At 35.7% G+C, this 26,488-nt stretch overlaps 1 protein-coding gene across 2 annotated transcripts in view; it reads left to right on the plus strand.

The window, feature by feature from the left end:
• Positions 1-26,488, plus strand: part of LOC123862956 (RNA-binding motif, single-stranded-interacting protein 3) — a 1,542,535-nt gene that overhangs the window by 5,479 nt on the left and 1,510,568 nt on the right. For both annotated transcript variants that reach the window (XM_064588878.1, XM_045903918.3), the window contains exon 2: positions 2,420-2,534. The gene's annotated coding sequence lies outside the window, so the exon portion shown is untranslated. The remainder of the gene's footprint in view (positions 1-2,419; positions 2,535-26,488) is intronic.

Consider the following 26,488-nt stretch of genomic DNA (forward strand, 5'->3'; position numbering starts at 1 on the left):
GAAGCCAGATTATCCTTTTATTATTTTTCAGTTTTGATTTTTAGTTCTGTTTAGATGAAAAGGGAAATGAGATAATGACATCTACACCAAATCTTGTGTTTTAACTTGGGAATCTATTAGCAACAGAAATACAGTTTAGTACCAATAACATTTATATTCATGAAAAATGTAATTATTTTTTGACATTGAGTATATCGTTCACTAAGAGTATATCATTCACTAACTGGGACTATTTAATGTTTTGGTCAATATTTGTTATAAAAGTTATGAAACATAGGCCAAAGAGTCTCAAGAGAATGAAAAAAAAATGCTTTTGTCTGTGCAGCTAGGCAGAGGACAGTTATAGTTTTCCAGGTAGAGCAAACTCACTTAAAAAAATATGCATGTGGAGATCTTTGGGGAGAAAATAATGGCTTGGGTTGAGGAAAAGAGGAAGAGACCTGGGGAAAAATTTTATTCATCTTGATATTAAAGGAATCAGCAGAATATTCCATAATCCTTGTTCTCTAAAAATAAAAGCAACAACAAAAATCTTTAAAAGATTATAAATATCTTTCATCTTTACAAAAACTGTGAGACAGGTTTATTCACTTTTTTCAGAAAAGAAATACAGAACAATAAGGAAATTGTTAACTATAAAATGTAGCATTAGACATATTTATATGACATGTCTATGAAATGTTCCTTTAGTTAAGAGTTAGAGAAAGTGTGCTTTTACCCTACATGATCTAGATTATGTCAGTCTCACATCTCATTTTTGCTGAAAAAATAATAGAAATTTTAAATATTGATAATATATAATAATAATTTTGGTCACTTCTAATGATATCTTAATAAAAAATTTAGGAAAAATAGACTTACATGACATTCATTTTATTGCTTTGAATACTGAAGGATGATATATTTAAAACCAAATATATCAGTATTATGTTAAATATACACAGACTATTCAAAGACTGTCATACTGGATTAAAGAATGTGCTGATAATAAAAGATCTGTGGAAAATAGCAAAGGATGAAAAAATATCGATCATGAGTAAGCTAAAGTGGAAAGTAGCTTGATATAAAATATTACCATGAGACACAGCAGACTTTCAGAAAAAAAAAGTATTACTTCCACCAGAAGATAAAAAAACTCTGTGTGCATCTAATAAAACAGCTTCATATTATATGAACTAAGAGATAAACACACAATACTAGAAAATTTGAACTTACCTCCTCACTGATAGAATGAAAAAAAGAAAAAATACATTAAGGAAATAGATGATTGGAATTAAAATTATTAACATCACACCCACTAGGATGGCTATTATCAGAAACAAAAAACAAATGGAAAATATTTATCTTAAAATTAATATGGAATTTCAAGGGACTCAAGGGAATCCCTGAATCCAAAACAATCTTGAGAGTGGAACCAACTGGAGGTTTCACATTTGCTGACTTCAAAATATGTTACAGAACTACAGAATCAAAACAGTATGTCACTGACGTAAAGACATACATATAAATCAATGGAATAGGATAGGGAGCCCCCCAAAACCCTCATATAAGTGGTCAAATGATTTTCAGCAAAGATGCTAAGACCACTCGCTGGGAAAAGGGCAGTTTTTTCAACCAGTGGTGTTGGTTTGGGGAAAACTGAATATCCACATGCAAAATAATGAAGTTGGACCCTTACCTACTATATACAAAAACCAAGTAAATATTGATCAAAGCCTTAGATTGTAAGAGCTAACACTATAACAGTCTTAGAAGAAAGATAGGGGAAAGCTGCATGGCATTGGATTTGACCATGAGTTTTTGGACATGGCAACAAAAGAAAAAAAATAAGTGAAGGTCTCTAAATCAATCACTAATAAAATACAAAGAATCATCTAGTGACTCCAATCTTGGAAAAATACTGTGATCTTTACTTTGAATTTCACTAGAACTATCTAAATACATAACTGATGAGTAAAGAATATAACTTCAGCTTCAAAACTAAATCATATCTATGCTTAAATAGTATAGACAGTAAATGATATGGGAAAATGTTCACAATGTATTGGTAAGAAAGCAAATTGTTAGGGTTACAGCCCGATTTATTTATGTCTTTTTCTTCCATTAAAATTACAATTAAAAAGTAAAAAAATATACACAGAAAAGGAAAGAGGGAGTCATCAGTGGATAAAAGATTTCAACAAATATTCTGAAAGAAACTAGGTATGAATATATTGTCAAAAGAAATAGAGCCCAGGAAGCTTCAGCACAGAATTATATTAGGAGTCCACAGTGGAGATGGAAATCAGTTTTCCCAGAAAGACGATGGCAAGGAAGCCCTATGAAAGCCCTAAATGTAAGATGGAAGATGGATATGAGATTTTTGGAAGTCTTTTATGAAACTAATGTGCTTCTTTGTCTTCTCCATTTCATCATGCAGAAAGACAGGCAATCCAGGGTTCCTTCTAAAGCCAGAAGAAGAAAGGACCCACCCACTCTAAAGAAATAGAAAATTGGACAAACTGGGAAAAAGCTTTAGCTTATTTCTTTCCAGGGTAAGAATTCCAACTTACTCCTATTCTCAGCATGTCATGTTTACTTTGCAAATTTAGATGTGATATGTTGAAGAAGCATGGTCTCAGTTTTACATTATGCAATTTAAAATTACTTCTATTTTCACATTCTCATTTTAAAACTCTTTAGTGATTCATTTTCTCAATATTTGTGTAGTGATTCTTGAAACAATAATTATATAGTTATTCACTAGCACCCAGAGTAAGAAAGTCATCACTCTTTATTAGAATTATGACACTTATTTCTAAAATGAGGAACATAAATGATAATGTGTAAATCATTTCAAATGACAAGTTGAAATTCTCTAATTAGACTAGCTTGAGATTCTATTCTTGTGTCTTGTGATTTAAGGGAAGTGGTGAATTTAATTGAAGATTGTTCTTTCACGTTAGTGGAACAAAATTTTACCTTTAAGCAAATCAACTATATGACTTCTATGGCAAATAGCTTAAATAAAAGTCAGTTGAGAATGGGCACGTGTAGGGAGGAATAACCAAGCACATCTGAAATCAATGCTCTCTTTGCTCAACCTACAGATATAATTCTAATCCATTTATAGCACTATTGTGTTTGGTAGACTATCTGAAAAACTTAATTATGATGATCCTTGTTAGATCTGTTGTTTTATTCTGACAAGTCTCACTATACTGAATAAACTGGGATACTTGTAACCAATATAGACTTAAAGCATATAGATCAATTACTAAGATTTGAAGTTAGCATTTAGCACTATTAGATTTCTAATTATTTGTTAACTATTCCTTAAAAAAATTTAAAGCTGAAGAATATAGTTACTGCAAAAGATACCAGTTTTTAATTCTACTGAAAGCTTTCTTTCCACTCAACTTTGATTTCTGATTTTGGATGAAATTCATTAGTTATCTTCATTATTAAAACAAAAGAAAAAGGAAAGAGAATATCTATTAAGCATCTTGGAGCATTTATTCAGCCAGAATCTATCCAGAAGTATCTGCATAGACTAGTCCATGAATGATAAAGCTAAATTACAATTTTGCACAGATAATAGGCTCTTAATAAATTTTTGTTGAATCATTAAGTTTAATCTAAGGTTGACATATAGGCAAAAATTTATAAATTAGGTAAATGAATGAATAGCGAATGTTAAACTTATATCACAGAGAAGATTAGGGATAAATGCATTTTAAAGTTTAGAAGCAGGGACACCTGGTGGCTTAGTCAGTTAAGTGTCTGACTCTTGGTTTAGGCTCAGGGTCCTGCATGGGGCTCTGTGCTGGGGGGTGGAGCCTGCTTAAGAGTCTCTCCCTCTGCCCCCCCACCCCCCGCCCACCATTGTGTGCTTTTGCGCATTCTCTCTCTCAAAAATAATAAATAAATAAACTGCTTTAAAGTTTAGAAGTAAACTAAATTATTTAAGTTGAGCACTTGAGAAAAATCATTAAGGAAAGATGAAATAATTAGAGCACACTCATTCTGCTTTGGTTTCTGCATATTTTAATTTTCTATCCAACTACAAATAGAACTCACTTAAAAGCAGTGTAGAAAGGAAATCAAACATTTATTATATGTCTTTAGTGTATCAGGTACTGAAATGGGTTATTTTATACGCTGTTTCATTTTATCACTAAAACCATACCATGAATTAAGTATTATTATGATCAACATGTTCAGATGATAAAATGATATTCAGACCATTTAACTGACTTGCCTTAATTTAAAAATCTCAGGAAATGGAGCCAGAATTTAAATCCAGAATTACAGAAGAAGATATTCAGTTGATACATATAGCCATCCTGGTTGTTAAATATCAACACTGCCTGGGCCAGTCTTAATTCTGAAGTTCATATTATTTCCATTATTTTATAATACTCTAAATATTCAGTGCTTTTCTTTGACTGGAACTTTTTTAGATGTTGGGATACAGTGGTTAACAAGATAGATATGAACTTTTCCCTAAGTGGATTTTCATTATCTTGTAGAGGACTTCATCAAATAAATTATAATATGATGTGTTAAGTGGTATGTAAAGTAATTGAGAGGCCTGGGGGCACATCATAGGAACTTTGACCCCTACTTACCATTTGTTGGGTTGGTTTAGACATCACCTAAACCTAGCCTAACACCCTGTACCTAAAGCCTTAGTGTACCACATCTGCTTGCATAACATTCTGTATTTGTCTTCTAATACTTAATACTTAACATTACTTGAGGAGAGGGATTTTGTCTTTGCCTAAGCATTATGTCTGGCTCATAGCAAACCTTCAATAACTATTTCAGAACCAAAAACAAAAAAACAACAAAAAAATAGAATCAGGGTCTAAAATTGCAGCAAAATGTGAGAGAGCAGTTTTAGGTAAGATTTTAGGTATTATGATGAGAAGTGATGGAGATTTCCTTGTAAAGTAGGAGGCAAGTTTATCTTTTAAGAATGAGGAAGATGGTGTAGGATTTATTTATAAAGGTTTAGAATGATCACTGTGCAGATGCAAGAGGAAAGAGAAAGAATACATAAAAAGGATAGCCTTGAAGATGTGCTAACAGTTCCTCTGAGGTTGGAATCTTGGAACATGTAGTGGTACCAATAGGCATTGTATACATAATTTCCTTTAAGAATCAGCAGCTCAAATGCAAGAAATCAGGGATCAAGCCTATATTTGTTAGGAATGCTCTTGGCCTCAAGTAATTGGAAAGATAAAAAGTAGTTTGAACTTGTAAGGGTTAATTTTGTCACGTATCCAGAAACAGATATATAGAATAATGATGATTCCCAAAGTTAAGAACAAAAAACTTCACTCCTCAAAATGTTACTCTGAGTTCTTCCCTGCATATCAATTGGAAATGGTTTTTCTTCTGTTTTTTTCTAAAATCTTGTTTTGTACAATACTTTTTAAATTAAAATTGATCATTAAAATAAAAGTTTAGAAGGAAAATATCTCTCTGTGTTGTTTCCAAAACATTTTTTGGTTCATGCTGAATGTTATTTAGTACCAGACAACATTTGAACATCATTAAGGAACCCAGGACATAAAAAGAACTGATTGTACACTTTAAATGGGTGAATTTTATGGTATGCGAATTATATCTCAATAAAGCTGTCAAAGCAAAAGAAATGAACAGAAAAATGGGAACTTCCTCCCCTACACATCGCAAAACTTAAAGAATAGGAAAAAAATGACTATTCATTGTACAAGTAATATATCAAGAGGTTTCTTAAAAAGTGGTTTCTGGTTCTGGGGTGGCAGGGAAAGGTGGTAGATGAGGCCTAATCTTCTACCAAGACTATTAAGTGAGTGAAGCTTATGTTTTTATACCAGACTCTTCTTCAACCATTTGTATAATATATGTAATAACTTGCTCTGATCTCACAACACTTTCCACCTTGCTCTTTTCTTTCTTTGCATTTCTGTCCTAATTCACAAAAGGGGGAAAAAGAAAAAAACAAGCAGAAACCTACTCAGAGTTGGCTAAAATTGTTTTCTCCACTTGCTTCATAATTTCAGTTTAGCATGCTCCAATAAGGATTTCATCTCTTCCACTACCCTAATGTTGTTCATAGATCACCGATGACTTCCATGTTAAAATCCAGTGTCAATTTCTCTGTTCTCCTTACTCAAATACTAAGCAATATCGAATACAATCAACTGTTCTGTTTTTCTGGAAACATAAAAGTCACCAACTTTGATCCAGTTGCTTGGTCAGTCTTGATCACTACCACTTGATCACTACCTTTCTCTTATTCCCTATATCAGTGAGTTCTACCTATTTCACCTCTAAAACATGTGGAATCAGTCCACTTTTCTTAGAGCCCTACTTCAAAACCGAAACATTCTCTTTTCTCAAATCTATTCTTTTTACTGTAATATAATGTGTTTTTAAAATATATACTTTGGGGCGCCTTGGTGGCTCAGTCGTTGGGCGTCTGCCTTCGGCTCAGGTCGTGATCCCAGGGTCCTGGGATTGAGCCCCGCATCGGGCTCCTTCCTCGGTGGGAAGCCTGCTTCTCCCTCTCCTACTCCCCCTGCTTGTGTTCTCTCTCTCACTATGTCTCTCTCTGTCAAATAAATAAATAAAATCTTTAAAAAAAAATAAAATAAAATATATACTTTGTTGGGGCGCCTGGGTGGCTCAGTCGTTAAGCGTCTGCCTTCGGCTCAGGTCATGATCCCAGGGTCCTGGGATCGAGCCCCGCATCGGGCTCCCTGCTCGGCGGGAAGCCTGCTTCTCCCTCTCCCACTCCCCCTGCTTGTGTTCCCTCTCTCGCTGTGTCTCTCTCTGTCAAATAAATAAAATCTTTAAAAATAAATAAATAAATAAATAAAATAAAATATATACTTTGTTGAATTATACCATTCATACAAAAAAAGTGTGAAAATTGTAGATAAACAGCTCACAAATTATCCCAAAGTAAGTGTACTTGTATAACTACATTCAGGGTAAAGATGAATCTCTTCTTCTCACTCATTATCTGTCACAGTTATTAGGACCCTTGAAGAACATTGCCTGCCCCAGAGAAGCTACCTCATGGCCACTCTCAATCTAGATCCCTTTGATCCACAGCTAACTGCTATCTTAACTTTTAACACTGCAAATTAATTCCACCTGTTTTAAAACTTCATTTAAATGGAATCATATAATATGTATTTTTTAATTCAAGCTTTTTTGGTATGTTTCTGAGATTGAAGTTTGTGTAGCAGGAGGAGTTTGTTCATTTTTATTGCTATATAGTATTTTATACTGAGAGTACACCATATTTCACTTTTCTGTTCTACAGTTTATAGATACTTGAATTTATAGTTTTTGTCTACAAATCTTGAGCATATCTTGGACTTATCTATTGAGATAGGTAGATATTAGATATAGATATTTGTGTCATATATATACCTAGAAGTACATATGTTCAAATTTAGTAGATAGTGAAAAGCAAATTGCCAGTGGACATACCAGTTGGCAACCCAACCAGCTGTGTATGAGAGTTCAGGTTGGTTTATATTCTTGCTAACACTTGGCATGTTAGTCCTTTTAACATTGACTTTGCTGATAAGTTTAAAGTGGTATCTCATTGTACTTTTAATTTGCATTTCCTTTATGACTCTTAAGTTTCAGGACCTTTTCATATTTATGGGTCATTTGGATTAACTCTTTTGTGAAATACCTGTTTAAGTCTCTTGGCTGTTTTTCTATTAGGTTTTCTGACTTTTTTCTAATTAATAGTAGATCTGTACCAGAAATCCTCCCTACACTTAGAACCTGTCACACTGGTCTCATTTTTGCTTTCACAAAGGCCCAAATTTTCTTCTTTTCAAGGCTCTTTATAGGCTGTGTCTTCAATTTTCAACTTTCAGCTCAAATGTCATCTTTCATGTAAACCTCTCTCAACCATCTCCTCATCTCCCCCAATGTGCACATCATTCTATTATATCATCCTGTTTTTTTTTCCTTAAGCATCTATCAACATCTGAAATTTTATCTTGTTTACTTACTGGTTTGCTTATGTATACTGTCCGCTTCCCTTCTTACTGGAGTGTTAACTCATGCTTAAGTCTGTTTTTTTTTCCCAGTTTTTTTTATTATGTTATGTTAATCACCATACATTACATCATTAGTTTTTGATGTAGTGTTTCATGATTCGTTGTGTATAACACCCAGTGCTCCATTCAGTACGTGCCCTCTTTAATACCCATCACCAGGCTAACCAATCCCCCCACCCCCCCCCAGAACCCGCAGTTTGTTTCTCAGAGTCCATAGTCTCTCATGGTTCGTCTCCCCCTGCAATTTCTCCCCCTTCATTCTTCCCTTCCTGCTATCTTCTTCTTCTTCTTTTTTTTTTTACCATATAATATATTATTTGTTTCAGCGGTACAGGTCTGTGATTCAACAGTCTCACACAATTCACAGCGCTCACCATAGCACATACCCTCCCCATTGTCCATCACACAGCCACCCCATCCCTCCCACCCCCCACCACTCCAGCAACCTTGTTTGTTTCCTGAGATTAAGAATTCCTCATATCAGTGAGGTCATATGATACATGTCTTTCTCTGATTGACTTACTTCCTCTGATTGACTTACTTCGCTCAGCATAATATTCTCCAGTTCCATCCACATTATTGCAAATGGCAAGATTTCATTCCTTTTGATGGCTGCATAATACTCCATTGTATATATATATACCACATCTTCTTTATACATTCATCTGTTGGTGGACATCTTGGCTCTTTCCACAGTTTGGCTATTGTGGACATTGCTGCTATAAACATCGGGGTGCACGTACCCTTTCAGATCCCTACTTTTGTATCTTTGGGGTAAATACCCAGTAGCGCAATTGCTGGATCGTATGGTAGCTCTATTTTCAACTTTTTGAGGAACCTCCATACTGTTTTCCAGAGTGGCTGCACCAGCTTGCATTCCCACCAACAGTGTAGGAGGGTTCCCCTTTCTCTGCATCCCTGCCAATATCTGTCCTTTTCTGACTTGTTAATTTTAGCCATTCTGACTGGTGTGAGGTGGTATCTCATTGAGGTTTTGATTTGGATTTCCCTGATGCCAAGCAATATTGAGCACTTTTTCATGTGTCTGTTGGCCATTTGGATGTCTTCTTTGGAAAAATGTTCATGTCTTCTGCCCATTTCTTGATTGGATTATTGGTTCTTTGGGTGTTGAGTTTAAGAAGTTCTTTCTAGATTTTGGATACTAGCCTTTTATCTGATATGTCATTTGCAAATATCTTCTCCCATTCTGTTGACTGTTTCTTTTGCTGTGCAAAAGCTTTTTATCTTGATGAAGTCCCAATAGTTCATTTTTGCCCTTGCTTCCCTTGCCTTTGGCGATGTTTCTAGGAAGAAGTTGCTGCGGCTGAGGTCGAAGAGGTTGCTGCCTGTGTTCTCCTTTAGGATTTTGATGGACTCCTGTTTCACATTTAGGTCTTTCAACCATTTTGAGTCTATTTTTGTGTGTGGCGTAAGGAAATGGTCCAGCTTCATTATTCTGCATGTGGCTGTCCAATTTTCCCAACACCATTTGTTGAAGAGACTGTCTTTTTTCCATTGGACATTCTTTCCTGCTTTGTCGAAGATTAGTTGACCATAGAGTTGAGGGTCCATTTCTGGGCTCTCTATTCTGTTCCACTGATCTGTGTGTCTGTTTTTGTGCCAGTACCATACTGTCTTGATGATGACAGCTTTGTAATAGAGCTCGAAGTCCGGAATTGTGATGCCACCAGCTTTGCTTTTCTTTTTCAACATTCCTCTGGCTATTCGGGGTCTTTTCTGCTTCCATACAGATTTTAGGATTATTTGTTCCATTTCTTTGAAAAAAGTGGATGGTATTTTGATAGGGATTGCATTGAATATGTAGATTGCTCTAGGTAGCATTGACATCTTCACAATATTTGTTCTTCCAATCCATGAGCATGGAACGTTTTTCCATTTCTTTGTGTCTTCCTCAGTTTCTTTCATGAGTATTTTATAGTTTTCTGAGTACAGATCTTTTGCCTCTTTGGTTAGATTTATTCCTAGGTATCTTATGGTTTTGGGTGCAATTGTAAATGGGATCGACTCCTTAATTTCTCTTCCTTCTATCTTATTGTTGGTGTATAGGAATGCCACTGATTTCTGTGCATTGATTTTATATCCTGCCACTTTACTGAATTCCTGTAAGAACATATTATGAGCAACTATACGCCAGCAAATTAGATAATCTGGAAGAAATGAATGCATTCCTAGAGATGTATAAACTACCAAAACTGAACCAGGAAGAAATAGAAAACCTGAACAGACCTATAACCACTAAGGAAATTGAAGCAGTAATCAAAAATCTCCCAACAGACAAAAACCCAGGGCCGGATGCTTCCCAGGGGAATTCCACCAATCATTTAAAGAAGAATTAATACCTATTCTTCTGAAACTGTTCCAAAAAATAGAAATGGAAAGAAAACTTCCAAACTCGTTTTATGAGGCCACCATTACCTGGATCCCAAAACCAGACAAAGACCCATCAAAAAGGAGAATTACAGACCAATATCCTTGATGAACATGGATGCAAAAATTCTCACCAAAATACCAGCCAATAGGATCCAACAGTACATTAAAAGGATTATTCACCACGACCAAGTGGGATTTATCCCTGGGCTGCAAGGTTGGTTCAACATCCACAAATCAATCAAGGTGATACAATACATTAATAAAAGAAAGAACAAGAACCATATGATCCTCTGAATAGATGCAGAAAAAGCATTTGACAAAGTACAGCATCCTTTCTTGATTAAAACTCTTCAGAGTATAGGGATAGAAGGTACATACCTCAATATCATAAAAGCCATCTATGAAAAACCCACAGCGAATATCATTCTCAATGGGGAAAAACTGAGAGCTTTCCCCCTAAGGTCAGGAACATGGCAGGGGGAATGTCCACTACCACCACTGCTATTCAACATAGTATTAGAAGTCCTAGCCACAGCAATCAGACAACAAAAAGAAATAAAAGGCATCCGAATTGGCAAAGAAGTCAAACTTTCCCTCTTTGCAGATGATATGATACTTTATGTGGAAAACCCAAAAGACTCCACCCCAAAATTGCTAGAACCCGAAGAGTATATGTGTTTATAGATGAAGGGAATTTTCTTGAACTTGGAGCATTGCCTGGTATTTCTTATGTGCATTATAATTATATTCCTAGTAAAATTATTTAATCCCTAATGATCTTCATTTTCCAAGGTAACTCTAAACCATTATTGCTATATTGCCTGGAACACCTTTTCCAGTCTAAAATTTACAAGTCCATAAAACATTTTTACAATTTAACTTTTGCAACAAGAAGTTACAGTTTGGCAAAATAAATCAAGTACTTTGGGTACACAAGTATTTAAGGCTATTTAATTAGCAGAGACACTGCAGGTTGAAATTTATTGAAAATCTGTAGTTTGATGGTTTATTTGGAAACTTGTTTTCATATTAAAATATTTCTTTTTTTTTAAGATTTTTTATTTATTTATTCATGAGAGACAGAGAGAGAGAGAAGCAGAGGGAGAAGCAGGCTCCCAAGGAGCAGGGAGCCCGATGCGGGACTTGATCCCAGGACGCTGGGATCATGACCTGAGCCGAAGGCAGACGCTTAACCGTCTGAGCCACCCAGGTGCCCCATATTAAAATATTTCTTCAGAATTTTCAATAATTGATTTTAATTGAAGATCTGATATATGAGCTATAATTATGAACAACATGCATAGAAAAATATTAAATCTGATAAACTATTCAAAATTTTCTGCAGCTAGTAACCACTTTGATGTATGTAGATCAATATCATATGTTTTCTTTAGAATGTTTATTTCAAGGATAGATTATGTTGCTAAAATATCTTTGAGACATTACTTTTTTATATTGTTAATTTTGTCCTTTTACATTTATATTAGCCTTTTGTATTTATTTCCTGCATTCATTTATAAAATTCATGATATTGATGATGTAATTTTATTATATTTATTTAAAACACATATATACTTGCATTCTGCTCTCATTATTCATGGTCATTATGTTCTCTTACATCATTATGAACACTGAATTAGCAATTCTGAATCCTTACTCCTAGAAGAAATGCAGAATTAGATTCCTGCATAATCTCTGGTCACAACATTTTCATTAATCAATACAGAAACTTATTTTTTTATATATATAAAGTGTTTAAAGACATTTTATTTAATCTGTACTGTTGATTCATTAACATTGAGCTCATGGCCAACAGCACTATAACTCTTGCCTGAATAAAGCTTATCTAACAGATTTTCTCCTTTTAAGGCACATCTCTGCCTTCTTGAACTTAAGAATTAAGAATGCTAGCCCTATTGGAGGAGGGACGGGGCTGGTGGACACATTATTTTAAATAATAAAATCACCAACAAAAGCAGTTACTGTAAAACTGTGGCACTAAATAGATCACAAAATGGATACCTCTTTACAGTATGAGAGCTGAAACAAGGCAGAACATTGCCTTGTGAAGGTGCAGCAAATATTGATACTGGAGATAACAAATAATTGAGAGTAGGCAAAATTGGAAATACAGAATCTGCAAATAATGAGGATTGATGTATAGCTATATAATAAAATATAATTTTAAATTATCCAACATAAAACTTTGAAAAATAGAGCAGAAGACAATTTATAATCTTACCACCATAAGATTTTTTTAATGTTTTCCAATTTTTGTCTCTGGTATATATATTTTCAAATATTGCATGGACAGGTACTCTTTTTGTCTTCCACCCAATTTGCCACTGGAAAGCCCTCCTCCTCCATTGATGGATTTTAGATGGAGCTGTCTTTACCCAATGCTTCAAGGATGGTTATGTGACCTATGCCTAAAAAGTATGATATTCACCAGCTATAGTCACTGATACTGGGATAGAGCCAGAGTGGTGCTATAAGATTTTTGCTAGATTCCTGGAGAAGAGACACTTGCTCTTTTATACTGGACTTGAATTTGCTGCTACCGTCTTTTCCGTAGAATCAAGACTGACCCTAATGCAGAAGGAGGCAGAGTAGAGAGACTAAGAAAAACCAAATCCTAATGAAATAATTTAATTGGTCTTGAATTAACTTATTTTTATAAAATTGTATATATTTAAGATGTATATTTAAGATGTATTAAGATGAAAATATTAAAAAGATCTATTTTGATATATATATGTATATATATGTAGTGAAATTACTGCAGTCAAGCTAATTAACATATCTATCATCTCACATAGTTAACTTTTGTGCTTGTGTGGTAAGAACACTTAAGATTTACTCTTTTAGCAAATTTCAAATATACAAATTATTAACCATAGTCAACATGCTATAAATTAGGTCTCTAGAACTTAAACTCATCCCATATAACAGAAACCTTGTACCTTTCACAAACATCCCCATCTCCTCCCCCACCCCTGGTAATCACCATTTTCTCTGCTTCTGTGATTTCGACTTTTTTTCAAATTCAGCGATAGTCCTACAATATTTTTTTTTTCTGGGCCTGAATTATTTTATTGAGCATGATACCCTCTGGGTTCATCCAAGTTCATCCATGTTGTCACAAATGACAAGATTTCCTTCTTCTTTAAGGCTGAATGATACTCCAGTGTATGAGGTATGAATAATGTGAACAGTGCCCCAGTGAGCATGGGAGTGCAGATATTTCTTTGAGGTAATTTTATTTCCTTTGGATATATACCTGAAAGTGAGATTATTAGATCATGGAACAAGCAATAGGTTTTGTGTATGCCTGCATGCACATGTGTGTGTGTGTGCATGCACACTTATGATTGATCCTAGATGAAAATAACAACTGAATTAATTCCATATAACATTTAAGATCATATTACATTATATGTTAAAAAAAAAGATAGGAGGGGAAGAATGAAGGGGGGGAAATTGGAGGGGGAGACAAACCATGAGAGACTATGGACTCTGAGAAACAAACTGAGGGTTCCAGAGGGGAGGGGGGTGGGGGGGATGGGTTAGCCTGGTGATGGGTATTAAAGAGGGCACGTTCTGCATGGAGTACTGGGTGTTATACGCAAACAATGAATCATGGAACACTACATCAAAAACTAATGATGTAATGTATGGTGAGTAACATAACATAATAAAAATACATATATATATATATAGTTAAAAGCCAGTCAACCTAGAAAATTATGCATCCAGATTCCAGACTCTTAACTATTATCCTAAACATCTTTAAATATATATTTTTTGCTTTATTCTAGTATGTTGTATAGTATCATATGATTTTGATAGTACATGTTCAAACTGAAATAATACAATGGTGAGAAATCGAAAGAACAAAATGTAAAAAAAAAAAAGATCATATGACAACATTCAGTTGCTCAGGTATGGGGGGTGCATATCACTGAGTTCACCAAAAGAAGATCAAAAACAAAGGTTTCTAGAGGTTGTTTTTTTTTTTTTTAAAGATTTTATTTATTTATTTGAGAGAGAATGAGAGACAGAGAGCATGAGAGGGAAGAGGGCAGAGGGAGAAGCAGACCCCCCGCTGAGCAGGGAGCCCGATGCGGGACTCGATCCCGGGACTCCAGGATCATGACCTGAGCCGAAGGCAGTCACTCAACCAACTGAGCCACCCAGGTGCCCGGTTTCTAGAGGTTTTTTAAGGGAATAATTTTTAATGTTGGGCCATACAATCCAAGCTGGAGAAGGATATAAATGAAGACAGGACGGGAGTAATGTATTATATTACTTGAAAAATGATTGGTTTTACTGGATTTGTTGGGAGAACAAGAGGATCAGAGAAGCTTGCAATTGATATTTTTGGGGGGTGATATTACTAGGAGAAATTACCTATGGAAGAGAATGGTTAAAGTGAAGTGAGTAGAAATAGAGAAGCAGAGTTGAGTATCAGAAGATGACAGAGCTATGGACTGGATGTTAGATGAGAACAAGGTGTTTACATTTCCATCATACGAGTAATTCCATATATAAACTAAATACAGGTAAGTAATTTATAGGTACTTTGTTTAATTTTAGTGTTCAATTTTGCTTTGGTAAAGTAAAAAGAGCTTCAGAGTCAAGATCTCTGTCTAAACCTGGGTTTGCTATAAACATGTATCTTAGGCCAAAGGAGAAATATTTTGAAGATGTTTATCAGATGTTTATAGCTCCTGCCCCCATCCTACACATATACAACCAAGTCTGTTTCTTCTGCTAGCAAAGAAAATGGAATGTTCAGCCATTCCTTTCCCTTTTGGGGATAGTTTCAAATAGATGCCCCACCTCTCCGTAGTCAAAGCAAAAGTGAAGACCTATCTGTGTTTCAAGGTCTTGACCAATCCTGGGATTACAACTATGGCCATCCCTCCCACACTTGAGATTTGTGAGCTGCTGGAGGAATATGTGTGTATAGTCACAGCAATTACATTTCTGGGCCACCTTGTCAGACTGAAAGGTAATTCTGCTGGAAGTTATGACTTGAGCGTTGAGCTGCTTCTTAGAGTCCATTGATTGTGAGTGAAGGACCTGGCCCAAGCTCAGGGATTTGGCTAGTTAAGGATCATGTTTTAGGAGACTGAATCATCTCTGTGCCCCAAGTTCTTCCTGACACTCATCACTGCCTTCTTTTAAGATTTGTTCCTTATTGGGGCGCCTGGATGGCTCAGTCGTTAAGCATCTGCCTTCGGCTCAGGTCATGATCCCAGGGTCCTGGGATCAAGTCCCGCATCGGGCTCCCTGCTGCTCCACAGGAAGCCTGCTTCTCCCTTTCCCACTCCCCCTGCTTGTGTTCCCTCTCTCGCCGTGTCTCTCTCTGTCAAATAAATAAATAAAATCTTTAAAAAAAAAAAAAAGATTTGTTCCTTATTAGTAGTAAAGTATAAATCTGTTTAATTCTTCTCTATATAAATATCTCCTAAACTAATTTGATCTTGTCATTTCTAATTCTTTATTCTTTTACACCTTGCTGGAATAAGAATCTCAGTCTGGGGGTGCCTGGCTGGCTCAGTAGGTTAAGCGTCCAACTCTTGATTCCAGCTCAGGTCATGATCTCAGGATTGTGAGATGGAGCTCTGCATCAGGCTCTGCACTCAGCAGGGAGGCTTCTTGAGATTCTCTCTCACCCTCTGCTCCTCCCCCCACCCCCACCCTCTCTAAAATAAATAAATACATCTAAAAAAAAAAATTCTCTCCCTCTATCCCTCTCTCCCCCAATCCCTCTCTTAAAGGAAAAAAAAAAAAAGAATCTCAAAGTCTGAATATATAGGTAGATTATTTTCCCTTTGCTTTGCTATGTGGATGTTAACTTGACCTAAGAATCCCAGGAAATCTTCACTCTGAAGTGTACAGTTGCTTTTTTGGTGGATGGAGGGAAGAGAGAGAGAGTGAGTACTGCCAAAGAAGTAGTTCTTTATGGCTTTGAATTCACTACCAACTCCAAATTCAAGATTTTATAGATCCTCACTTAATCTCTAGTATTTTCAACCTCCAGAGCCTACATTATTAGAGCATTTGGTTTGCTCCACCCATAATTCAAACACCTTTTCCCCCATTCATGGCAGTGTCCCTTCTTAATGTTTCCAGTTTATAGTAGTAAACACCCCCTACTAGTGTTTCCAAAGTCTGTTGGATGACAATAGCATAGTATGCCAATCTCCAGTGGTTTCTGTCATAGCCAGTAAAAAGAGAGATGAACCCTGAACCAGTCTATTTCCACCACAGACCTCTTCTTTTGGACCAGGAAAGACACCATCTGTAACAATTAGATATCTCTGAAGGCTGGATTAGAATGAATGTTTAGCCTGTTACTCTCTGAGAGTGCCTCTATTTAGTGAATCATGAAATGCTGCCTAAATCTGGTTTCTATCTATCAATATCTAATCTTGAGCCCTGAATTCCCAACTAGAATTCACTTTCTTTATGCCTTAAAGTAATTCCTAACTTGTGAAAGGTTGGTACTCAACCCCCTGAGTGGTTATGATATAACCTTATGGTAAGTAAAGATTTGTGGCTTTGTTTTAGGGTAATGATTTAATACAGGTAGAATTGAATATTTTACCATTGGCCCAAAATCCCACCTGGTAGTCCTTCAAATATATCTCAAATCTAAGACTTTCTTGTTCCTATCCTAATAAGGCCAGCTTAGTGTCACATTAAAAAAATATAAATTCTATTTTAAAAGCATTGAACGGGAGCCTGGGTGGAATCAGTCAGTTAAGTGTCTTGACTCTTGATCTCAGCTCAGGGTCCTGAGTTCAAACTCTGTGTTGGCATGGAGCCTACTTAAAAATAAATAAATAAGTAAACAAGCATTGAAAATTAAGTCTTTATGAAGTTTCTTAAGGCAGTGGCAGAGGAGGAAGTCCTTCATTTAATATTATGTAAACTAAAATTTTTCTTTACCCACCATCCCAATCTTTCTCCAACTCAGTCTCCCTGTTGCACTTATCAGTCAGATGATGGCTTTGATACAGAGATGGCTTCTGGTTCTAACAACACACCTCTATCTTTTCTTTTGTAATCTCATGTGTTAGAAAAGGCAGAAACTATTTTGTGGGTTTAACTATAAAAGGCACTTTGGGGAAGTCCTTGACACCCATCTATGGAAGCCTTGCTGCAGCAGTAAGAAAGAAGTTTCTGAGAAGCTGGAGAAGCAGGGTGCCAAAGCCTCTACCCATTTCCACTGAGGAGTGGTAACTAAGGTTTATGTAGACGGGGAACAAAAATCCTAATTTTTAGAAAGGCTATATTAGTTTGCTAAGGCTGCCATTATAAAGTGCTACAGACTGAATGGCTTAAACAACAGAAATTTATTTTCTCATAGTTCTAGAGGCTAGAAGTTTGAAATCAAGGTGTCAGGAAGGTTGATTCCTTTGGAGATCCTTGAGGTAAGGACCTGTTCCCAGCCTTTCTTCTTGGCTTGTAGATGGTCACCTTCTCCCTGTATCTTCACATTGTCTTCCCTCTGTAGGTGTCTGTCCAAATTCCCTCTTTTCATAAGGACACGAGTCATACTGGATTAAGACCCACCCTAATGACTTCATTTTAACTTAAGGACCTCTTTAAAGACCCTATCTCCAAGTACAGTTACATTCTGAGGCACTATGATTTAGGACTTCAGCATATAAATTTGGAGGGGGGGGATATAGTTCAGCCCTTAACAGTGGCTTTCCAGCTTTTGACTTGGATACTTATGCTTAAAGACAATTTCTAGAATGGGTTTGAATTGGTTTTTCTTTTCTCCATTTTCACAAACTCTGAAGCCAGTACTAGCTTACTAAAAGAGAAAAACATGCATAATGTTTGAGATACCGAGTGTTTCATCGGAAAGCTGAATGCCACCATAAAGTCTTTGTATCCCCTTCTAATGAATGAAATTAAGGGAATTTCAGGGAACAGAGGTAGGATTAATTGTATGATAGCCCATATGTAATTTTATCCTTTTATATTAAGAAGCAGTGGTTGAGACATTTTTCAAATACGACTGGCCATACTTATTTTCCCTCATAACGATAAATTTGTAGTAATTCATCACATAGTTGAAGTATTTGTTAACAATTTTGAATTAAGGTTTTGGCAAGGTTCTGGGATCACTCAAATATTTACTACTGAAATATTAATCAGGACGCACTACGCTTCCTAGTGTAAATACCTTGAAGGAGAAAGTAATTCCTAAACATACAAAGAGGTAACTTGACTGTCTATGTTTTTATCTTGTGTCTCTTCCCTCTGTGTTAATATTTGATAAGGTGTTTCATTTATCTGAGACTTCTAAAGCCATAACCAAAGCTCTTTGAGAAAACTGGCATCTTCTAGTTTAGAGATCCTCTATGTAGTACCACAACATTACTATATAGTAGCTAATATACTCTATTAATATGTTTCTCTGTCTGAAAAATAAAATAAAATGTGCAAGTGTTCAAGATGGCAAAAAAACAAAGGCTAATGCTGCTTGGGTTTCATTTTTTAGAATGCTCACCATGTTGACTTTTGTTTATATTATGTGACTAGTGATTTCACTGAAAACGTGCATGATTCATTTTAGTTGTAGAGTCAGTTGACCTTTGTAAAGTATATACCTATGGAGAGTAGGCATTTGACTTGTTTCAACCTATTAGGATTTTTTGTTTTATTTTGTATTAAAGAAAAATTCTGGAAGAAAATAGGTGTGTATTAATGCTGAGTAGGTTGGTTTTTTGGGTGGCTTCTTTTAGTCAGGCTTTCTGTACATTGAGATGTTACGTGATTCATGAATCCTGAATCTGAAGCTCTTCAATTCTAAAATCGCCATTAGAAGCCTTTCTTATTTGAGCCCAAGCCAAAGTGCTCTCATTGTTGCTTTTCTAAAAGTTCGGCCGGGGGGGGTGGGGAGGACAGGTTCATACTTTTTATAATGAGAGAAGAACATTTTGCCTACCTTATAAAAATGTGATTCAGTATCTATCTTTAAAACTGGGTTTTAAAAATTGGATAATACACATAATAGCAGCAGTGAGCCACTTTTATGGGTATCCTATAATTTTATAATTATTACTCTAAAATTAAAATTCTGTACTTCTTTCTTTCAGAAAACCTACATAGTACATGCCACCCTATACACAAACTACATAGTGAGTTGAATGGGCTCTCCCATAGCCTTTGAGATCTATTATAAGGTCTGAGCCATTATTGTGTCTCTCCTGAGTCATATTTGAATTTTATTTTGTGCATTTTGGCTGGTTGGTATTGGTGGTATAGGACCATATAGATATAGATTATCTCCACTTCTGTATTTGTTACTAGATCAAACCAGTCTTCTTTTTCCCCTTCTAACTCTCTTTGTTAATGGAATGTACTGTATGTAGTCATACACTTTGTATTAATATATTCAAAATCATCAATCTGTTTTGTACTTTTTATGTTGTTGAGTAGTAATAATCAGGCTTGTATTAGCATATTAAATTTAGCCTTTTACAAAATTTAAAAAACAGCATGAACAGAAGCTTCCCTGCTTTTCTAAAGCTCCTCTACTGAGTATGTTCACTCCATACAATATACATTCTAAATATTAGTCCATATGTCTATGTACTGAAAATATTTCATCTCTGTCTCTTTCTTGCCTTTCAACTTATTTTATGGTTTTAAATTTTTTTTTAAATTTTAGTTCCACAGAAGATTTAATCTCAGTGTTTTCAAGTTTATCAATCTTTTAATGACTCCTGTGTCATACATACAAATACATTTATACTTCAACATTACACATATTATTTTGTAATTTGATAATTTTTTACATTAGTGTTTAGTTAGTCTGGAATTCACTTTTATAAATGGTGCTAGATTGAGATGGAACTTCATTTTTTTGTTGTAAAAAATATGAATGAATGTTGAATTTCTCACATGTTTTGGGCCAGCAAATATGATGATGATTATATAGTTTGCCTTGTGTAATCTGTAATGTGACATGTCTTTGGAAGCAGTGCTGGTGGCCAAGCAGCACACATATCAGACCTGCTGGAGCAGTATTTGCTAGAAAAAGCATAGAAGAATAGGGGTCAGTACCTCAGTGGTGAGTCACCATTGCCTCATTCCACTCTAAAGCAGAGCATAGCAATCTATTTGGGCCATGTGACAGATTCCATTAGAGGGACCTTGACCATTGAACTATGGACTTTTAATCAGTAATTAGAGAAACACCAGCTCCTCCCCTGGCATGATCAGGAACCAGAACCAGTAGTAATATGATGTGGCAGAACTTTGATTTCAGCACTATCCTGACAGCATGGCATTCAAGATTGATGAGAAGTCCCAGCCCAGCTGAAATCTAAGACTTCTTGTTACAAATATAAGATGCTGCAAGTTAGGGTAACCTGGATGGCTCAGTTGGTTGAGCATCCAACTCTTGATTTCAGTTCAGGTCACGATCTCAGGGTGGTGAGATTGAGCCCTGCGTTGGGCTCTGTGCTTGGCCAGGAGTCTGCTTGAGATTCTCTCTCTCCCTCTCCCTTTGCCCCTCCTCCTGTGTGTACTCTCTCCCCCTCTCTAATATAAATAAATCTTTAAAAAAAAAAAAAAGATGCTGAAAGTTAGCAGGATTGCCATGCCAGTAGGCCACACCAGTTGGCCACATCAGTATACATGGTGGATTGTGTTAACCCTAGCCCCTTCCCTGACATGAGTACCATTGGAAGTGGCAATGGGGTCCAAACATTATGGCTGACCAATATCAACTGCTTTATGCTCTGAGCTATAGCAAGTTCCTGTGGAGCTTTGTAAGATGCCACATTTTTGGTAGGCCATGTTGCAGGGGACCATTCTTGCAACTAATTAATTTTTACTTCTCATTGCCTATTTGGCCACGATCAGTTTTTTTCTTAATATTCTAATGGATGTGATTTACTTTACAGATCTGATCTGCTTTAGCTAGGATTTTTAAAACTACTTTCCTAAATGCATAGTTTTTCCTTTTCTTATACTCTCCTTATCTGGCTTTTTAAATTTCCTTTTGAGTTAAAAATATTCAAGATATGCTCTAGGAGCTTTGTACATTTTTTTAAGTTTCTTTAGTTATGTTTCTAATATAATTTATTCCTGAATTTTCTCTTGTTCAGGAACTAGCTTTTGTTTTATTGATTGTTATTGACTTAGGTTTTGTGTACACTTCCCAAATTCATATGTTGGAGCCCTAAGCCCCAATGTGGCTGTATTTGAAGATGGGGCCTCTAAGGAAGTAATAAAGATTAGGTGAGGTCCTAAAAGTGGGAGCCTGATCTGATAGGACTAGTATCCATATAAGAAGAGACATCAAAAAACTCATTCTCCTTCTCTTTGTGCATGCACTGAGGAAAGGCTGCAGGAGAAAGAGAACATAGTGAGAAGATAGCTGTCTACAAGACAGAGACTTCCAGCCTGCAAAACTATGAGAAATAAATGTGCTTTCTGTTAAGACTGTTATATAAAAGGTACCTGGGTGGCTCAGTTGGTTAAACATCTGACTCTTGATTTCGGCTCAGGTCATGATCTCAGGGTCTTGAGGTCGAGCCCTGTCTCAGGCTCCATGCCTAGATTCTTTCTCTCCCTCTCCCTCTACCCTTCCCCACTGCTCTCTCACAAAAAAAAAAAAAAAAAAAAAAAAAAAAGACTTATTTAAGCCACCTAGTCTATGGTGATTTTTTTTAATGGACGTCTGTATTGATCAACTTTATTAGTTCTTTGTTTTTTCTTTATTATTTGGGTTTTTTTCCTTGTTTCCTAGTTTATAAATTTCTCTTATACATCATTTTTTAAGTTTGGCTTGCATTCTGTGAAAAACCCTTAGTTCAATCTTGCAGCTCACTGATTTTTTTTTAACCATCTTGACAGCGTATTGATTTTTTAAATTTCAGTGGTCAGATTTTAAATTTCCATGATATTCTGTTGGTTCTTTCTAAAAAATGAATATTCTTCCATATCTTTTTGAAGTTATTAAATATTTGAAAATGCTGTCCTTTTCACTTTATTAAGCTTATGTTTTATAGGTACTGAGTTCTTCCTTTTGTTGGACTTGTTTCCTCTCTTTCATATTGGCTTTTCTCTTTGATTATTGTGATTGAGTCCTCAACTGTGTATTTGAGGTTGTTTATGAATTTGTTTACATAAGCTTTTCTCCCTATATGGAAGGAGGAGTGGTGGGATAAAACTTCTGGATGGAGTGAGCCAGTAGCTGCTTTTGGCTTTTGGGTAGTAACAACTCTCCATTCTTACTGAGTGTTGTTAGCCCCCTAAGGTTTCTGTTGTACCTACCCCCCCCACCCCCAGTATTGGCTATCTCTGCTCTGCGTGACAATAGACATCTCCATTGCTTACTGCCTGGCCCAAAGAGCAATGACCCTGTAATGCTCTACTTTAGTACTCCAGCCAATCATTCTCTCGGCTGTCCAAGATCCCTTCTGTATTCTTTATCTGACATTTGTAGGCTTAGCACACCCTTGGACCAACTTTCATCTTTGTAGGAGGTTTCTTCTGTGCATGTTTTGGGCTGTGGCTTCCTTCTCTACTTTCCCATCTATTTTCTTTCATGGAAGGATTCCTCATGGTATCTGAAGATTTGAGGATATTGCCTTTTCTTTATTATTATATTTTAGGAGATATGACAATACCCTCTTCTGTACTTTTCAGGCTCCTAGGGTCAGATGAAAAGGCTTGGCATATAATCAGTCTTCCTTCTTGAACCAATGTCCAAGAGAGCTACTACATTTTAAAAATTCCTTTATTTTGATATAATTTCAGACTTCAAGAAATGTTTCATGAAGAAGAAAGAATTTCCAGTTACTTTATACTCAGCTTTCCCAAATATTTCCAAATCTTAACAATTGGAAATAATAATTTGGGAATATATACCAAATATATGGTTGAGAATACATATTGAATCATTTAAGAGTAAGTTATAGTGATATCACTGAAAATGGCAGAAGAGGAACTCTAAAAAATATGTCCCTCCACTAAAGCAATGTTCAAACTGGCAAAAGCTGTTAGAATTAACATTTTTGGAAATCCAGAATCTAATTTTAAAATCTAATAAAAACTTGACAGTACCTAGAAGAGTGCTTAATAAAGAATGAAGCTGCTAATTTCAGTAAGTGAGCCATGGGACATTTTGAATTATCCACTGTATTTAGTCAGGGTTCTCCAGAACAAACAGAATGTATATATAGAGAGAGAAACATTTATTTTAAGGAAATAGCTCATGTGATTGTGGAGAATTGGTGAGTCTAAAATCTGAGGGGATAGGCCAGTGGGCTGAAGACTTAGAAGAGAATTGCATTTCAAGTCCAAAGTCTGCTGGAAAAATTCCTTCTTGCTTGGGTGAGGTCAGTTTTGTTCTTTAAATCCTTCAACTGATTAGATGAGGCCCACCCACATTATGGAGAGTGATCTGCTTTACCTGACCATCAATTTAAATGTTAATTTCATCCAAAAACATCTTCACAGAAACATCCAGAAAATATTTGACCAAACACCTGGGTTCGCAGGCCCAGCCAAGTCGACACATAAAACTAACTATCACACCCACCTACCCTCCCCCATTTCCCAGCTCACAGGTAGAGGTGGGGATGGCAGCTTGCATTCCTGATTAAGCTGGCTGGTGCCAGAGGGGTTGACCACACACAACAAAGAATACAGTCTTTCAAAGAGTAAGTTACAGACATGAGCCCTCTCTATCACTTGATACATCAGTGTGCATTTCCAAACACAAGGAATTGTTTTTATTATTACATGACCATAATGTACTTATCAAAATCAACAACTTAAATACCATTAGTATATGGGTCTATTTTAAAGGCTCTTGTTACATATTACAATATTTCACTCTCAAAAGTTTCTATCAATTTACATTTTCATCAGTAGAGTATGGCAATTTCCAATAACTCTTTACCATTTTAAAATTGTAGATTTATATTATTTTTTAAAGATTTTATTTATTTATTTGACAGAGAGACACAGCAAGAGAGGGAACACAAGCAGGGGGAGTGGGAAAGGGAGAAGCAGGCCTCCCATGGAGCAGGGAGGGAGCCTGATGCCGGGCTTGATCCCAGGACCCTGGGATCATGACCTGAGCTAAAGGAAGATGCTTAACAACTGAGCCACCCAGGCACCCTGATTTATATGGTTTTAAACTTTGCTGAATTGATATGCGCTTCTTCAGATTCATTCCAGGGATCCCCTATTTCTTTTTTTTTTTTTCTTTTTTTTTTTTTAATATAGATCTCATCTCCCTCCTCTGTATTTTGGTTTTTCTTTTTCTTCATGGAATCTTCCTAAGAATAAAAAATAAAAATTCCAACTCTGGGAGTATTCTAAACTTGACTGTTCCTTGTACAAAAGCATTTTTATCTATTACTGTTCTCTATTACATACACTTTTTTTTAAAAAAAAAATATCTTTACAACCTCTCTATGACATAATAATTTTGGAGATAAAATTATGAGAGGTTAAATGACTTTCCCAAAGTTATACAACCAGTAATTGGTAGACTCTGGACTCCTCTTAGACTTTCTGACTTCAGAGCTGATACCATTATTGAGCTGGTTAGGTGGGAAGGACAGTGACAAACTCAATCAACATTTGCCAAAGGGGAATTTATATCTGCTGCATTTAATTGTCTTGAAGATAGTGATAAAAGCATCTTTCATGGGAGATGATACAAGGTATCAGACTGAAGCCTCTGGATGGGGATCAAAGGTAATGAAGAGTGCTAGATGTTAATGATGGGCAATAAATGTACCTTTTAGTCTAATATGATTGCCAGGTTAAGGGAAATTATGTATGAACTGAAAACAGAATAAACAGTGAAATCCAGCACCTACAAAGCAAGTAAGGCTTAGCAAGTCTTTAGAGCTGATGAGACTTAAGAACACAGATGTGATGAAAGGGTGGCTACTGAAATTTGGACTCTGATACATGGTTAAAAAGAACAAAGCACAGGAGCTGATAATCCAGCAGGGGGAGTAGAGGATTTTTGAGGAAGAACAGCCAGAATGGATAAATCAAGACACACTAAAGCAGGACAACCTTTAGAGATCATCTGGCCTTATTCTTCTTACATTACAGATAACACGGAGGCCCTCTTGAGATTACAGAGCTACAAGTTGCATAACCAAGATTAGAAACTACATTTTTGATGCCAAGCCCTGATCTTTTTCTACTGCCTCTTAAATATTATGAAATTATAATCCGTAACATTAAAATTATCTTATTACTTCAGATTCTCTTCGGAAGTTTGAAAATTGAAATTATGATCCTAAAATGATTGAAGTCTAAAGACCTTGCTACTGATACTATTACTTTTCTCCAACCCAAAAAAGTGGCATCATCTGGGGTAGCCTGCGTTAAAAATGGAACACTTCCTATAACAGCAGTTTTGGAGAACAAAAGAATAATGACAACTTTTTTCATTTGGAAGAGCAATCATTATTTTTCTCATTCACATACAAACAATAAAAACAGTTTCTGTTACAAGCAGTCATTTATCTTCATCCCCATTCTGTACGTATTTTTTCACACTGTCTCATTAAATTCTCATATTGTTCAGAACTCCTTGGATGTGTTGTAATTTTACCATCTGGGATTCATCAGTCACAAAATACATATACATTGTAATAAAAATGGATGCTTCACAAGGATTCATATTGGCTGTAGTCCATCTTAAAGGCCTTTGTTCTGTTAAACAATGGAACTGTGGACAGTTGATCTTATTAATTTTTTCAGACTCTACTACAACATTCTAAAATAACATTCATGGAATACATAAATCTTTGGAGAATTTATGTCAAATCCACGTAGATTTTTCTCATTTTCTTTAGCTTATAAATTTTACTTTAATGTTACAAATATACCTATAATAGTAATTATACTGCATAAAGTTGTTTAGAAGTGTTTAGTGGGGTTCTACAGACCTTGGTGGTCTCTTTTATAAATTTAACTAGTAGTGCATTGTAATATATTGTTATAAATAAAAAATTGCT

The sequence above is a fragment of the Mirounga angustirostris genome, unplaced genomic scaffold, assembly GCF_029215605.1.
Source record: "Mirounga angustirostris isolate CCGP_5_RB_7025 unplaced genomic scaffold, mMirAng1.0.hap1 SCAF_1, whole genome shotgun sequence".
Taxonomy (NCBI): Eukaryota; Metazoa; Chordata; class Mammalia; order Carnivora; family Phocidae; genus Mirounga; species Mirounga angustirostris.